This window comes from Cyprinus carpio, chromosome A14, assembly GCF_018340385.1.
Source record: "Cyprinus carpio isolate SPL01 chromosome A14, ASM1834038v1, whole genome shotgun sequence".
Taxonomy (NCBI): domain Eukaryota; kingdom Metazoa; phylum Chordata; class Actinopteri; order Cypriniformes; family Cyprinidae; genus Cyprinus; species Cyprinus carpio.
Window position 1 is genome coordinate 26,799,965 of NC_056585.1, and position 17,654 is coordinate 26,817,618.

Below are 17,654 nucleotides of genomic sequence, written 5' to 3' on the forward strand. Positions count from 1 at the left end.
TTACCTACAAACACGTTGATCAATGATCACAGGAGGCCAATCTCAATTATGTTAGATGTTTATGTTAGAATAATATATATGTGTGTGTGTATTTATATATTTATTTATGTGGAATATCAAGCTATATCAGGGATGAATGCAAATCCTGGGACACAATTAAATATTACACTTTGGTCATAATAATTAAAAAAAAAATTACTATGAACTAAATATAATTTCAACAGACAGTCAATTTGTTGCATGCTTTACATTTAGTAATTAATTCAAAAATTAAGGCCAAAATCCCCATTTAAGAGGGATATATTTACAATTTAAGCCAAATAAATATTTGTTTTTGTGGAAAGTGCCATAGAAACACACACACAAAAAATTGAGAACTTACAATCAGGTGTTTCAAAAGGGTTTAACTGCAAGTAAACTGGATCCGAGATGCGCAAAGGCAAACATAAGACGTTGAATGTGAAAAAAAAAAAAAATCATTTATAAATTATTTGCCGCACTGGTCACATGGCTAAACCTGACAAATATTGTGACACACTTCATTTAACATGCACCTGTTCTGGCCTATGCGCTGAAGATAACCAGTATCGTGAGTAAATGTATTCAGAAATCAATACGTGAAGCAAACCGCATTTCACATTGTGTTAAAATAATTCCACAATACAAGCGTGCACACGTATGTTTCAATCTATATTTATTGAAACAACAGTTGACAGAACCAGCATATAACAGATACTCAATCGTAGGCAGACAGAATTGTTCTCAATCAAAGTCGTACAGCATTGTGATTTATGTTTTTCTTAATATAAAAGGACATGCAAATGTAGCCACTGATTCTCTCATTGGCAGAGTCACCCCGCCGTGAGGAGGAGGATTTAGCGTTAGCAGTCACTGGAAACATAAGTTAACATTAACAAAACATTATGTTGCATAACATAATGTGTAACGTTAACGTAACATTACACAGCGCGGTTAATCGAGGTCCATGTCTGGCTTGGCTTCTGCGGCGTCTGTAGCCGCTTGCTCTGCGCCGCTGGGCTGGGCTTCAGGGTTTTCTTGTGTATTGACCGGCCCATTCGGTTCTGAAGGGTTCTCTTCTTTTGGCAAGTCCACTTTGGGCTTGGGTTTGGTCACAATGGGATTGCAAGTGGAGAAGAGCTCCTGTGGAAAATGCAAAGAGAACGTATTAAGCTGATACAGTTAATGCATTGGATGGCAATACCATAGTATAGGGATGAACAATGTGAACAAAACCTTATTTCACGGTATGAGAAATCTCAATACAGCTATTTTTATTTACATTATTATTGTTATTAAAAATAAGAACAAAGCAGTAAATTACAAACACAATAGAACAAAAATACAAATGAATTAAAATCAAATTTGCAAAATTCCCCAACACTGACTCTACAACCCTAACCCTACATTTAAAAAATAATACGTTTTCAGCACCAGAACATTTACTTGATAATAAATCCAACAGAAATTTAGAACAAAAACACTGGATAGTCTTCACTTTATGAATCAAATATGAATTGATTCTTAGTAAAGATCTAAAAGTGATTCAGTGCAGAGCAGTGAGTGATTTTCTCTGTCTTTTGTTGTTTGATTAACATTAATGACAGACAGCAGCATGTAAATTAGACTGCTGTCTCTTTAAGACCAGCTGCACAGATCCAATACACTGAAACACATCCAGTTTTCACCCAATTGCTTACATTAATTTATGCCATATCTTACTGTGCTTGTGAATACTCCGCATTCTGACATAATTATATGTGTATTTGACCATTCAAGCGCAATATGATGCGAAAGAGAACTAAATTTGCGATCACACACTGAAAGAGATGCGTTCTGTGCACGGGCTTCGGCTGTATGTCAGCGAGTGAGAATTACATTGAGTTCTTTTTCACTGCTTATTGCGCTTAATAACTTTATTAAACATCATGCACGTCTTGAATTTGTGATCGCGTGCCATGCATTGAGTTTTCCACTGCTTATTGCTTTTAACTCTTTCCCCGCCATTGATGAGTTATCTCGTCATTTAGAAGACAACGCTTCCCCGCCAAAGACGAGTTTTTATGGCTTTTCGTGTTTTCACTGTTATACACTCGGGGGCACTATTACACATCTTCTGAGCGAGTACAAAACCTCCCGAACAAAAACACACGTGAACAGGACGGAGAAACAAGCGATCTCTGGTGTAAACAGATGCATATGAGAAATAATGCGATCATCAGCAATACGCAGCATTTAAATTGAAAACTGTATAATGTTACGGAGTAAAATGTTGATCCAGGAAGCGATATATGTCTGTGCAAGCTTTGGAGGTGTTGATGGAAGCAATTTACTGGATTTATGCTTTGATAATCATACTGAATATTATCCAGGTGTAGTTTTTGATAAAAATTTGATTTTCTCACTTTTTGCTCAAAACACATTTTTTTAATGAAACCTACTTATATTCAAGTGTTGATAAAAAAAATGCTTTAAACCAAAAATAAAAAAATTTTTTTTTTTTAAAATAAAAGCCCCTAACCTTAATTTTGTTTAATTCAAAATTCAAAAAACCCATTACAGCAATATATACAGGAGGCCATCAAATTTTAGTGAAAATCATCAAAATCGCTGGCGGTGGCTGGAAACTTTTTTCAAAAATCCTGGTGGAGAAAGAGTTAATAACTCTATTTAACATTATGCACATGCCACTCTTTATTTTCTCATTCATGCATGTTTCTTTATCACTCTTAGGTCAGGTGTATGTAATTTAAGTAGTACTGTGCTACGTGCAAACATTTGCATACCACAAAATAAATGATATAGCAAAATCTTTACCGAGAGACACTTTATTCCGTGGTTACGATAGTACTGTGATCTGTAGCATGCTGCTGAATGATAAACAAACTGTGACTGACCCGTGTTTTGGCCTGTATCTCTGTCGTCTTCACCACAGGCTCAATGGCGAGACTCTGTTTGCTCTGCTGGTTCATTTTACTGTTCATCCAGATCATGACATCGTTCACCATCCTGTCCACCTTCTGAACCTCAGCCTCCTCCAGATGATCATACAGCTCTTCCTGTAATTCAGAACGACATGTGAAGCCATTGTCCAACAGGTAGGTGCAAAACCTTCTGTAACTTTTATCCAGCACAAGCACACCTTGGTTTTGTAGGCCTCTACAATCTTCATGTATTGCTGCAGCTGTCTGCCCAACTCATCGAAAGCTCTGGGTCTCTCCTCAAACTCTGTGTATCTGTCTTGAATAGGTTGGCCGAGACTCTGCAAGAACATTTTTAATACGTTAACAAGCCCAAAATACATCATCTTTCTAAATGCATGACGTAAGTATAATTAGCAATGTCAAAAGAACCAGTACTTTGCACTTAGTGGACATAATTTGGTGCCTGAGTGTGTAACATCATAAATGATAGACCTCAAAAGATGTTTAGTACCTTCAGATCAACTAGTTTATATCAAACGTATACTTGTTTAGGCTGGTCTTCACCGTCCTCATACAGCCAGACCTCAGTGTCCTCCAGTTTTAATGAGAGAGCATCTCTGTCCTGTAAGAGAACGCAGACGGCAGTCAGGCACCGCTGAAGTTACTGCTAAAACTATTAAAATATTTTTTGTTAATTCAAATGAAGCTGAAATAGATGAAAAAAGCAGATATGCTGCTAACTGAAATAAGCTGAAGGACTAAAATGACTAAAACCAAAATAAAACTAAAGATATATAGAAATATTTTAAAAAATTAACAAAAGCAAAATTATTTAATCTTAAAATAAAATTAAAATTAAATATATAAAAATAAAAGCCAATTAAAAATATAAATTATAAATACTATAATATATAAGTAATATTAAAATAACATGCCCTGAGATATATTTTTATTCATATTTTAAATCAGTGGTTTAATATTTTCTATTTTCATTTTAGTCAAAGTTTAAGTCATTTCATAGACATTAAAAAAAAAAAAAGTCTATATAGTGTTTATAATTTTTTATGTTTTATAAGTTAAGTTTGTTATTTTAGTACATTAAATTAAATACAGCATGGATCAAGTTAATCCATTTTTAATACGTGCACAATAACAATAAATGTCTGCGATCTTTAGATTTGATAGTGATATAAAACACCTTCTGAACAATGAATGTCCATGAATTTTCCAGTCTTTTGTGATTACTAGAACAGGATTTTTAAAATGGTTTCATACAGATATTTCACTGATGAAAGCAGTTTCTTTTACTTCATTTAAATAAACTGCTTTAAGATTTTAAGACATTTCGCAATATGTAAATTCCACAATTTAGATTTAAGCCATGTGACTGCTCTCACGCTCTCGTTGACGAACTTCTCGAATATCCCGTGCAGTTTGTCCCTCATCTCGTACACGTACTCCTCCACATAGTTCTTGGCATCGTTCCGCTCCTTCTCAAGCTTGTCCTGCATGATCATCTTACCCTGAGGAGGAAGAATTTCACAGTAGATTGAACTCACAGTTGAAAACGTTTCCCCAGTCCTCATCTGCACGGACAGCATACCTCGCTCTCCACGAAGAGGTTGAGCATGTCATTGGCTAGCTGCCACTGTGGGTTGTTCTCGATGGGCAGCTCCAGGACCTTAGTTTTCACTTTGGCCTTCTTGGCTTGTGGAGGCTGATCTGATTTCTTCTCCTGTTTGCCTTCCTCTGCAGACGTCTGAACAAATCACCATCCATGGAGGGAGAAATTAGGGCGTATGAAGTAGTATGAAACAATCTCTCAATATTTACAGGGATTTTTTCTGATAACGATAATAAAACAGTATTTTACGGAGTGTGTTTTGGTGCTGGTAACTTGGCTGGTTTAGGCCTCTCATGGATAAATAAATATAACACTAAAACTGTCCCCTGTGTCTTAACCCCTTTACTGTCACCCCCCATTTTTTAAAACAGGCATTAAAGTGCACTATCCAAACTTAAATTGTTGTACTTTATGAACACTTTGGAATATAGACCTAAGGTTGGTCTCTTTTTAAAGAATACATTTTTTTTCAAAAAATCAAAGTATCAAAAAGTTATAGACGTTTAAATGTACTGTAAATAAAATGCGCTATATTAATTTTATTTATTATAAATATTTTACATAACAGGTTTTACTCTAAAATTGGTATAAAATTAAAGCCTTGTGTCTAAATAAGTTATGTTCCAAATTTGAAGTTGATATGAAAAAAATTGAAATTTTATTTAGGGCGTCATACCACAAACAGCCACTGGGAGCCATCAAAACTCATTTGAATTTTGTTTAATGAATTCTTCCCTAGATTTCTCTGTCAATTTTACTTCAATACTCAAAATAACCACCGAATATGGAATCCTGAGACTCAGACCTTTCCAATGATATGTTTGTTGCCAAGATTCTAAAAAGTTTTGATTCTAAAAGACCGTAATGCATTTTGTAATATGACACTTGACACTGCCCACTAAGGGGGAGGAGACCGCCATAAGATTGTAAAGTACCATTTCCATGGTAACCCAATGTCCGATTTCAAAATGGTTTTCACAGGATGAATCTTGGGGTTCTAAGCTTTCAAATGATATATAATTTATCATGATTACTAAAAGATTTTTATAGAGCAAAAGAGCGCCAAGCGTCCCACAGGTGGGCCGGTGACAGTTAAGGGGTTAAAGGGATAGTTCACCCAAAAATAAAAGTTACCCCATCCTAGGTGGATATGACTTTCCTCTTTCAGACAAATAGAGTCAAAGTTATATTTAAAAAATGTCCTGGCTCTTTCAAGCTTTATAATGGCAGTGAACGGAGGTCGAGGTTTTGAAGCAAATTAAAGTGCATCCATCCATCATGAAAAGTGCACAGCTCCGGGGGGTTAATAAAGTCTTCTGAAGTTAATCGATGTGTCTGGGTAAGAAAATAATTCGTCTGAAAGAAGAAAGTCATATACACCTAGGATGGCTTGAGGGCGAGTAAATCTTGTGGTAAATTTTTGGGTAAACTATTCATTGAATCATTCATTCAAGCGATTCGTTCAAAATAGCTGATTCATTTAGAAATAGCACTGTGTTTATGAATGGATCACTGAATCACTGACTCAAAAGATTTGTTCAAAAACAGATTCAGTGCAGTGTTGCTCTGAGACACACATATGTTCTGATCCGGCTTTGATTGGAACTATTTTCATTGGCAAAACAGAAAAAACAAACAATATTGTGTCTAAAATGTAACTCACTCAATATTAACTTCTTGTTTGTTGAACGGTTGCGTAAAATGAATAATCACATGCTTTCTATAGTGAATACATTACTCTAAATCGAAATAAGTAACATATAATATAATCTCAGCATACACATAAATAAACAAACAATTTCTATATCATCAAAGACAATAAATATGGCACACCCCTAGTATGGATGGTTTTCAGCATGACTGTCAAATAATCCAAAATCTATGGGTTAATAGGTGCTATTTGTAGTTCTCCTTTACCTCCATTTCCTCTGTTCCCGCTTTTTTCTCTCCATCTTCCTGTTCTCCGGTCCCTGGAGTCTTTTGTTCATCTGGATCGACCTGCATTTTGCTCTGTGAGTGATTGGAAACACACAGCGGTAACTTCACCAGAAGCATGGATGTTCTCTACCGCCTCACAGCATATACATTAATAACTTGGAGTAATGCCAAAACACGGATCATGATGAGGGCGTTGAAGCAGAGTTTAGTTCATGTGAACAGTAGTATCCCGCAGCAATACCTCATTGTCTTTTTCCGTGCTCTGCTCCGTGTCCATGCTCTCCTCTTCCTCCTCAGATTTCTGCACCTCCACTAGCGAAGCACTGGACACGCTGAAGATCCCGTGGATATTGACTCGCACCTTCACCTTGACCTTTGAGCTCTCGCCTGAGGCCTGGGGAATCACCTTCTGGATGACGTACTGGCCTGCGTGAGAGTTTGATCGTACATGTTTACATACAGAATGCATCCATGACAAAGACTGTGCAGTAAAAATATGTCATGAAAAGAAAAGAGCACATGCAGGGCCCATAATATTTTCCACATATGAAAGATTACTGGCCATAGAAATACATGTTTTTGCATGATTTTTAGTTTCTATAGCAACAGAATTGAGATGTTTTTCTCTCAGGTCACTGTATCACCCATGAACTCGCTAGTCTCTCTGAAAGAACACATTGTGATTTTGCTTCTCACATTTTGATTTCAGTAGATCAATGCTCTTCAGTTTTTTAAATAAGACTATAAGTCGTGGTTTTCTTAGCAGTCCATCTGTATCTCTTAGAATCGTTTAATTAGCTAAAAGATTAAATGGAAACAGCAATAGATCTTATTGCATATTGTAACGTACATCCAAGAAAAAAAAAATCTTTCTTTGAACCAGATTTTGATGTTGAGATGTGGATGCTGATAGTTAAAGTCCTGCAAACTTCATAAGAGAGCGGTCTGGCGGTTTTTCCAGAAGATTCAGTTATGACATTTCGATTAAAAATTACAAGGTCTAACTGTTTTTAAAAAAATGATGAATTGTTCACAATAATGTGCTTTTACAATTTAAAATGGTAGAGGTTTCATTTCATGCTGACATTAATGCCAGATGAAAAAACAATATGAACAATAAATAAAACAAAGAGGATCAGACTATTGTGGTTATGCTGCAATTTAAATCATGCATTATTTTGTGATTTCCCCCCCCTAAATTTTTAATGTAATGCCAGCTTCTATGGCTATGTTTATGACGAGAGCCAGGTTTTCGTTTTTTTTTTTTAATTAAAACTAAATATGTTTAAGATTTTGGGGAATTTTCTCCTGATAGTAAAAATGTAGTCCTTAAAAAACTTAAAAAAAAAATAAATACATTCCCCCTAACAACATCAGGATTTATTTCACGTAATTTGTTGTTTAAGCACTGATCTCATTCTGATCAACTTTTATTTCTGGTGTATGCATTTAATGCTAATCTCAGATCTGTGAAAGGTATAGAGCATTTGACTGGTTCTGTAGATAACGCTTCTTTAATTTGAGATTTCTAAAAAACAACAAAAAACACATTGGCCAGTACCTCCATTAATTAAAAGGCATTTTTACTCACAAATGGCATTTGGCGAGTGTTACTTTTGCACCCTGAGTGTGTGCGTGTGTGTGAGTGTTTGTGTGTGTGAGAGAGTGTTTGTGTGTGTGTGTGTGAGAGAGAGAGAGTGAGTGTTTGTGTGTGAGATTTTGTGTGTGTGAGTGTTTGTGTGTGTGTGAGTGTGTGTCAGTATGTGTATGTGTGCGTGTGTGAATGTGAGTGTGACTGTTTGTGTGTGTGAGAGAGTGATTGTCTGTGTGAGTGTTTGTGTGTGTGAGTGTGTGTGTGTGTGTGAGTGTAAGTGAGTGAGTGTGTGTGTTTGATATGTGATGAGTGAGTGAGTGTGTGAGGAGAGTGTGTGTTTGTGTGTGAGTGAGTGAGTCTGTGTGTGAGTGTTTTTGTGAGAGTGTGTGTGTGTGTGTGTGTGTGAGAGTGAGTGTGTGTGTGAGAGAGACTGTTGTGTGTGTGTGTGTGTGTGTGTGGTGTGTGTGTGTGTGTGAGAGTGAGAGAGAGAAAGTGAGTGTGTGTGTGTGGTGTGTGTGTGAGAGAGAGTAAGTGAGTGTGTGTGTGTGTGTGTGTGTGTGTGTGTGTGTGTGTGAGAGAGAGAGAGAGAGTGAGTGTGTGTGTGTGTGTGTGTGTGTGTGTGTGTGTGTGTGTGAGAGAGAGAGAGTAAGTGTGTGTGTGTGTGTGTGTGTGTGTGTGTGTGTGTGTACCTATTGTGGGATCTGGATAAGGGAGCTCTTTAGGGCAGCTGTAGTACGCTTCCAAAGAGAACGGCTCTCTACGGTAAAACGTCAGCACTTTGGAGAAAGGTGATGCATGGTTCTTTGGGAAGACCTCACAGTCACTGAAACGGAAAATGAAAGAGCAGTGTAAATAAAAACAGAGCAATATCAAGCGCGACGACTGAACGTTACATGTTTGTACCTGACTCCGTCTTCAGCTGCAGAATTCCATTTCAGAGAGATGGGAAACGCAACCACGTCCGTTATGGAGAACTCACGCACTTTAAAAGCAGGGGAGAGGATAGCGCACTGTGGGATCAGGAGACACAGCAAATGAGGCGGGAAAAAACACTGCGTTACATGGTTCAAGTGACTCAATTCTGATTCGTCCTCTCATGTGGCACATGTTTAAGCAGGAAAAAAACACATGGATTCTGAGATTCTCCGATCAGTTTCCTGGCCTGGCATCCCTGTTTCTAGGTTGTCTTGCCAAGTGCACAATTTAAATGCCGATATCAGATATAGGTCATTTTTAAAAGAAGATGTGAGCTGGTCATCAAAAGAATCGAATATATTCAACAAATCAGAATTGGGCATCAAGACCTGCAGCGTAAATGTGGCCTAAAAGCTCACAGCTGTTCTCAAATCCAGTCTTGTTAAACTATGAGCACGGCTCGAGTCAGCAGAGGAAACGTAACCTGACCTGAAGGGCACATCCTCTGGCCACAGCCTCATCAGCATTCAGCGTCGTGCTCGGCTCCTTCCCAAAGAACTTATTGATTCGTTCTTTGATGGCTGGCATTCTAGAGGCTCCGCCCACTATTTCTACAGCATGGATGTCATCTTTCTTCAGATCTGCACAGGAGCAGGTGACAGACGGTTGAATGAATCATTTCTATGACATACAGCCTTATTATCCAAGAAAGGGTCGTCACTTACGAGCTTGCTCCAGTAGACTGCGCAGCGGAGGCTCCACTCGGACTAAAATATCAGCACACATCTCTTCAAACTGAGCCCTGTTATATAAAACAATACAGAAGCTCAAAATCAACTACTGTCAGGATGACTTCAGTTGAACTAAATTGTCATTTCAACCCTATACGTCCTGCTGAAAGAATCACTGTGGCACTCAGATCTCATTTTCATGCTGTTGGTTTAGGCTCAAGACTGAATATGCAAATGAGATATGAGTGATGCGTGAGATTCAGGATTTTGAGCGATCTTCTTAAAGGGACAGTTCACCCAGAAATTTACATTTTGTCATCATTTCATGTCATTCCAAACCAGATTTTAATTCATCACCAAAACACAAATGAAGATATTTTTAAAGAACCCTGAGAAATTTCTGTCCCTCCCTTGAAACTCCATTATATCAAAACTTCATAAAATTCAAAAAAAGAAATCCATTCTAAAAGATTAGAATACGGAATCACTTTATATGATAAACAGATTTAATTTAACTTACAATATAAACATTGATAAATGCACACATATGCAAATACATTAATTCTTGATTCATATAGATTACGTTTACAATGTCTTTATGAATTTTTGAAGCAAGTTTTGGTATAATGAGCTTTGAATGCAGGGACAGAAAAAGTACCTTAATTTGTGTTTTGAAGATGAATGAAAGACTTGTGACGGGGTATCTGCAGGATTATTAAAATCAGATTTAAGACTTTTTAAGAACTGGGTCTTAACTGTAAAATGAGTTCAGATACCGGTTTTGACAAAAACATAAAGTCTTATAAATGATAAACAGCCTCTAAACCATTTTTAAGAAAAGGGATGAGTCAAAAGTAACACTTGTTATATTAATGTAAACAATTTTTAATCAAGCAATCAGATTAATTTAATAACAAATATATATTAGTGTCTAAAAATGTTTAGATTTGTGTAATGCATTAGCTTCTTTTCGATCCACTGGTTCACATTTACAACTGCGTAAAAATATGGTTCGATTTTCACACTGATCTGAACAAAAACAGGAGGATTTAAAATGCAAATTCATTCTCTGCCAGCAGGTGGCGCTTTCAGAAAGGCAGAAATAATGTTTTAAACACAGTACACAAAGCAGCAGCACCTGACTGAGCAATCAAGTTTAATCATAAAACTCCACCTCAATTCTTATCTTTCCGTCCCCAAATTTAAGACCTCTTGAAATCATAATTAAGACTTTCTTATACTATCTAAAAAAGCGTTTATGGCTTAAATTTGATATGGCTTAAATTTAAGACTTTTTAAGACCCCGTGCAGACCCTGTGACACGAGGTTTGAGTAAATGATGACCATTTTAATTTTTGAGTGAACTATCCCTTTAAGACTCGTACTGTAGTGCACAAGTCGTATGGATTGCTTGAACTTTAACGATGTTTTGTGACCCTGAGAACCCGTTCCTCGACTCACGAAAAACAGCAGCTTGAAAACCCATCCAAAAATCCTGCTTTTTTTGTTCCTCGAAACAAAGAAAATCAAACAGGCTTGGAACAACGTGACGTGAGAACATGTGATAGTTTCATTCCAGCTGAGATTAAATAAGTGCGTACCGGTTGAGTTTGCTTGAGACATCGATATCATTCATGAAGCACTCGATGTTCAGGGGCAGGTCGGAGGAGTTGGCGCTCATCAGCTTCTTCAGCTTCTCACATTCCTGGTAGAGCCGGACCAACGCTCTGGGCTTGGACCTCACATCCAGCTTGTACTTCACCGCAAACTCCTCACAGAAATGTTTGACCAGTCGCTCATCAAAGTCTTTTCCTCCCATTTCAGGGTCAAAGGCTGTAGCTAGAATCTGTACAGAAAAAACGCTTTGTCTATATTTCCACACAACAGTCCAGATCACATTTAGAAGAAAGAAATGTCATGGGCACAAACCTTCAGCTTGCCTTTATTAAAGGCACACACAGACACCTGGTAGCCTGAATGGCCGATATCCACAAACACCACCGTCCTCGGCTTCTCTTCCGGAGCGGGAAGATCCTGCTTGTAGATCCCGAACCACAGAGCCACTGCGTGCAAAAGCCACGGATGTCACTCAAGAGCAGAAAGCGGGTGTGTTACAACTGAAACTGAGCTCCACTTCACCTGCGGTGGTTTCATTCATGAGTCTCAGACAGTTGAGTCCTGCGATCTGAGCCGCATCGATGACGGACCTCCTCTCAGCGTCCGTGTAGAAGCAGGGGACCTGTGGGACCGAAAGCAGCATACGCTTAGCAAACTGATTTCAGAGTATTCAGAGAATCTAAAGTGGATCTCTGTCTCCAGTAACTCATACATATGCAGGGATTGACGCTTCATTTTTCATAAGGAGCACATAAGTTCCTAAGTTGAAAACATTTAGGAGCGCATTTAGAAACTTTAGGGGTGCAATGAAAAATGAGCAAATAATTTGTTTTTCCTTAATAAAGGGATACAGCGAGATATTATCAAGCAAAAACATTTAATTAATAAAAATACAAATCAGACACTAGGTTTTCAACTATATCTGCTTCAAAATATAATAAATAACACACACACACACACACTATATATATATATATATATATATATATATATATATATATAATGTGTGCACAGATTTTGCCATAGAAGTGTTATTTTATTTATTTGTTTATTTTAGTAAGTATTATTTTTGTTTTTAATTCATATTTAGATTTAAAAAAAAAAAAATCTGCTTTCATTTTAGTTAAAATAATTAATTAATTTCCTTCCTTTTTCATTCATTATTATTTTTTTTTTTTTATAAACTTGTCTGTACAGTTAAAAATTTCTGTACAGTTATTAATTTTTATTTTTTAACACATATTTTTAAGTTTTAGTATAGTATATCAGATTAAACTAAATGAAAATCTTTTCTATTTTCATTTAATTTCAGTTAACATTTATCCTTATTTCAATATTTTTTTAAACATTTTTTTAGTTAACTATAATAACTCATATATTGATATATAGATATAATCAATGTTCCCTCTAAGCTGCGCGCGCGCGCGGCCGCGCACTTCTTCCACCGCGGACGCGCAGAAGCAAGAAGAAATAATGTGCCGCGCACACGCATAAATGAGTTGGGAAAGCTATTTGCGAAAGCGAATGAATTGCAATGCCCGGGTAAAACCGCTATAGAGTTGATATCACGATAGACTTAGAACCGGTGAATGCGGTTTTACAGTTTTTCATAGAAAGGGAATGATGTGCGCCAAATGAGTCGCTGTTGAAACCGAATATTTTAATGGTTGCGTAGCCTACGAAATAGCTCAACTCGAGAGCCGACGCAAACGCAATGACATGTGAAATATAAACGTCATCATGTATTAAAGAAGAGTGGCTTGATTAAGTGCTGGAAACAGCGGATGATGGGCACAGAACGGTAACAAAACTCACAGACATTTACAGTCACACAGGTGTAGTGTGCAAACTGTACATCATAGGGATGTTTAGATAGCTATAGAAGAATTGACGTTCACGTTTTTTTTTTTTTTTTTTATATTTAACTTACAGATCTCAGTTTAAATGCTTCAGTTTCTATTCTATTCTATTCTATTCTATTCTATCAGTTTAAATGCTTCAGTTTGTTTTGATATAATATTACGTTAGGCCTATATATAAACCTAATAAATAATTGACCTTGTTTTTTAATGGAGTCTCTGCTCATCAAGGATGTATTTATTTATCGAAAATACAGAAGAAAAAACAGTAATATTGTGAAACATTATTGCAATTTCTAATATTGGTTTCCCTGTTTTAATATACTTTAAAATATAATTTTATTCCCGTGGAGCAAAGCTGAATTTTCAGCATCATTACTCAAGCCTTCAAGTGTCATATTATCCTTCAGAAAACATTCTAATATGCTGATTTATTATCAGTGATGAATCTGTTGTGCTGCTGCTTAATATTTTTTTTTTTCTTTTTTTTTTTTTTTTTTTGGAACGTTTTACTACTTTTTTTCTTTGATTCTTAGATTAATAAAAAAAAACAAGTTAAAAAAAGAAACAGCATTTATTCAAAATAGAAATCTTTCTAAAAATATGTCTTTATTATCACCTTTTTATCCATCCATTTAACACATTCTTGCTGAATAAAAAGTATTAATTTCTTTAAAAAAAAGAAAAAAAAATATTGACCACAAACATTTTTAGTAGTGTATATTGTAACACAAAATTTATATTTCGAATAAACACTGTCCTTTTTTTTAAACTTTATTTATCAAAGAATCCACAAAAATATCACAAGTCCCAAAAAACAATATTATGCAGCACCCAACTGTTTCCAAGATTGATTATAAATCAGCATATTAGAATGATTTTTGAAGGATCATGTGACACCGAAAGACTGGAGAAATGATGCTGAAAATTGCTTTGCTTTCATAGGAATAAATTTATATTTTAAGTATATTAAAATAGAAAACTTTTATTTTAAAAGTGCAATAATATTAGAACAATATTACTTTTAAATGAAATAAATATTTACCAATATTTTTTGAAATAATCTTCATATTTTTTTTTTATCAAATAGATACAGCCTGATGAGCCTAAGAAACTTCTTTAATAAAAATTATTGATCCCAAACTTTTGGAATGGCAGTGTATTATACTGTATGTATATATATATATATGTGTATATATATATATATATATATATATATATATAGTATATATATGATATATATATATATATATATATATGTACTGTCCTGTGTAGATATATGCGCGCTGTTAATGTCTGGTATAAGAATGTTTTTTGCACAGGTGGCCGAAATGTCCGCCCAATAGAGAAAAGTTTTGCTCAGCAAGAAAAAAAATTAGAGGGAACATTGGATATAATGTTCTTTGTCTTTCCTTCCTGCCACAGGGCTTTCTGAATAGAAGCAACAATAATTCACATGGAATCAAATGAAATAAAATTAAATTAATTAGCAAGTGCAACCAAATAATAACCAGAGGAAAGAAATATACATACTGCGTGACTTTTATTTATGAAAATAAGCCCAAAATACACGGGACGGGGAATACTTATTTTGAAAAATGTCTATGCTATACTATTGCAGGCCTGGGGCTCCATTCCAATTCATATAAAGGATATAAAATGTGTGACGCCTGGAGCACAAAAGCACAGTCTTAAGTTCTCTGTGGAGTTATTATGTAGAGCTAATAGCCAAAAATACATTGCCTGGGACAAAATAATTACCTTTTTTGTCTTTTATGCCAAAAATCGATTAGATCTTAGTAAAGATCATGTTCCATGAGATATTTTGTAAATTTTCCTACTGTAATCATATCAAAACTAATTTTTGATTAGGGAGTTATGGCATTGCTAAGAAATTCATTTGGACAACTTTAAAGATGGATTTTCTCAATATGTAGATTTTTTTGCATCCTCCAGATTCCAGATTTTCAAATAGTCTGTTTTGTAACTGTGCACTAATCACTGATTGCAAAACTCTGAAGCACTCTTTATGTGTGAATTTATCCTAGTATCATGGCACTGATTGGATGCATGTGTTGGTTTTTGTTGTTGTATGTTGACCTGCTCTCTTGATCGCTCAACACAAATTTCTCCAAAGGAAGACAATAAAGGATAAACTAACTAATTAATAGAGCCTGTCACAACACTTCAGCACCCACCGATCACATGCAACACCTTCAGGGGCGTTCATTTTTACACTCACGTATCGGAGATGACACAATCAGCGACGGCTTCTTGAGGGCGCTCTCCGGCGGTCTCCTTCTTGAGTTTTGGTGAGGAGCATCGCAGGCAGTGATCTGTTCGATGCTGAACACTTCTCCTCCTCCATGTCCACATCCCCTACACACATCCAACACAACGAGCGCTAAAGCACAAGAACAGCTCACGATGCCTTCTCACGTTCACCGCACAACAGAATGCTGAAGTGTTGGCTTCACAAGAAGAGTTCGCTGCCAGAACTAGACCTCTGAAGAGTGCTGGCACAAACCGATCAGTCAGTCTCTTGGACGTTAGCTACTCACCTTTATGCCCGTCCTGCCCGCCGATGGCATCTGTGACAGGTCATAAACCAGACGGGACCTCAGTTCTGGACAAAGACGGATCTGAGAACGCCCGAACACCGTGGAAACGCTTGAAATCCCTGGACAGTGTTTTTGCAATTGGTGACATCCAATCTGTGTTTCAGTTGAGACAAAAAAAAAAACATGAGTAAAATCATGCATGACCACAAACACAAAATACTGCATTAAAAGCAGATCATAATAAGCTGACTGACGTCTACACATCACGCACCTGGCTTTTAGCTGCCGCTCCAATCGATCGATTCCGTGGCCCAAAAGACACACACGCTCTGAAATAACAAACACACATGGACAAATATTATGACTAATAACTGTGCAGGTGTAATTAATAACACACACACATTATATGTAGATACACTGCCGTTCAAAAGTTTGGGATCAGTAAGATTTAAAATGTGTTTTTTTAAAGAAGTCTCTTCTGCTCATCAAGGCTGCAATTATTTGATCAAAAATACAGAAAAAACAGTAATATTGTGAAATATTATTGCAAATTAAAATAACAGTTTTCTATTTTAATATGCTTTGAAATGTAATTTATTTCTTTGATGCAAAGCTGAATTTTCAGCATCAGTCTTCAGTGTCACGTGACCCTTCAGAAATCATTCTGATATGCTGATTTATTTAGGATTTGCTGCTTAATATATATAGATATATATTTTTTTTTTTTTTTTTGGAGCCTGTTATAATACTTCTTTCAGGATTCTTTGATGAATAACAGTTATAAATAAAAGAACAGTGCATTTATTCAAATTAGAAAACCAAATTAGAAAAAAGAAATGAATGCTGGATAGTGGATAAGGATAGTGTTAAATGGATAAAAGTGATAATAAAAACTAAAAAAGATTTCTATTTTAAATAAATGCTGTTCTTTTTTAAATTTATTCATCAAGGAATCCTGAAAAAAAAAAAAAAAAAAGAATCACAGGTTCCAGAAAAATATTAAGCAGCAAAACCGTTTCCCCACACACTTGTTAAGGGTGAAATCCATCATTAAAAGACATGAGTTCTGAAGGCGGTCACGTGACCCTGAAGACTGGAGGAATGACGCTGAAAATTCAAGCTGCGCCATCACAGGAATAAACTACATTTTAAAGTACATTAAAAAAAAAAAAAAAACTATTTTAAATGGTAATATATTTTATAACATTGTTTTTTTTTCCCCTGTATTTTTGTTGTCAAATAAAACAGAAGAGACTTCTTTTTAAAACACATTAAATATCTCACAGATCTCAAACATTTGGAAAGTGATGTGTGCATTGATACATACAGAGATTTGTTTTTTTCATTACAATAATAATAATAATAATAGATAAAAATCATAAAATCCTCCAAGTGGAACATTTATACTTATTAAAAAAATAAAAAAATGCATTTTATTTGAATAAACCACGAGATAAAAGTCTGATTTCTCAAATATATAAAAAATAAAAGAAAATAACTAAATAATGGTCCAGTGTCGCTGTGTTCAGTTCTGTTTCTCCAAATGCTTCACTACTCTAAAGAGTAACATGATTTTCAATCGTTTCTAGCGTTTTCTCTCGTCCACAGTGTTCTTTACAGTAGCGTGGTATTTCAGAGTTAGAGCTCGGTCAGAGGTGTGTGTTGCAGCGCGGGACTCACGGTGTGCTCCGTTCGCTGTATTCTATTGGCCGCGGTCTCGATACTACACGGATCCTCCGGCGCGCGCTACCGCTACATAGCAGCTGAGAAACCCCACGTCAAAGCCCACCACTGACATATCTACAACAGCGAGACCCCGCGAATACTATCAGCCCGAGACCCGGGGGAGATTAGACGGTCGATCTGGAGAACG

The 17,654-nt window shown here is 36.0% G+C and overlaps 1 pseudogene; it reads right to left on the reverse strand.

Annotated features, from left to right (window-relative positions):
- Positions 1-677: 677 nt before the first annotated feature.
- On the reverse strand, positions 678-17,644 carry LOC109100749 (annotated as a pseudogene).
- Positions 17,645-17,654: the final 10 nt, after the last annotated feature.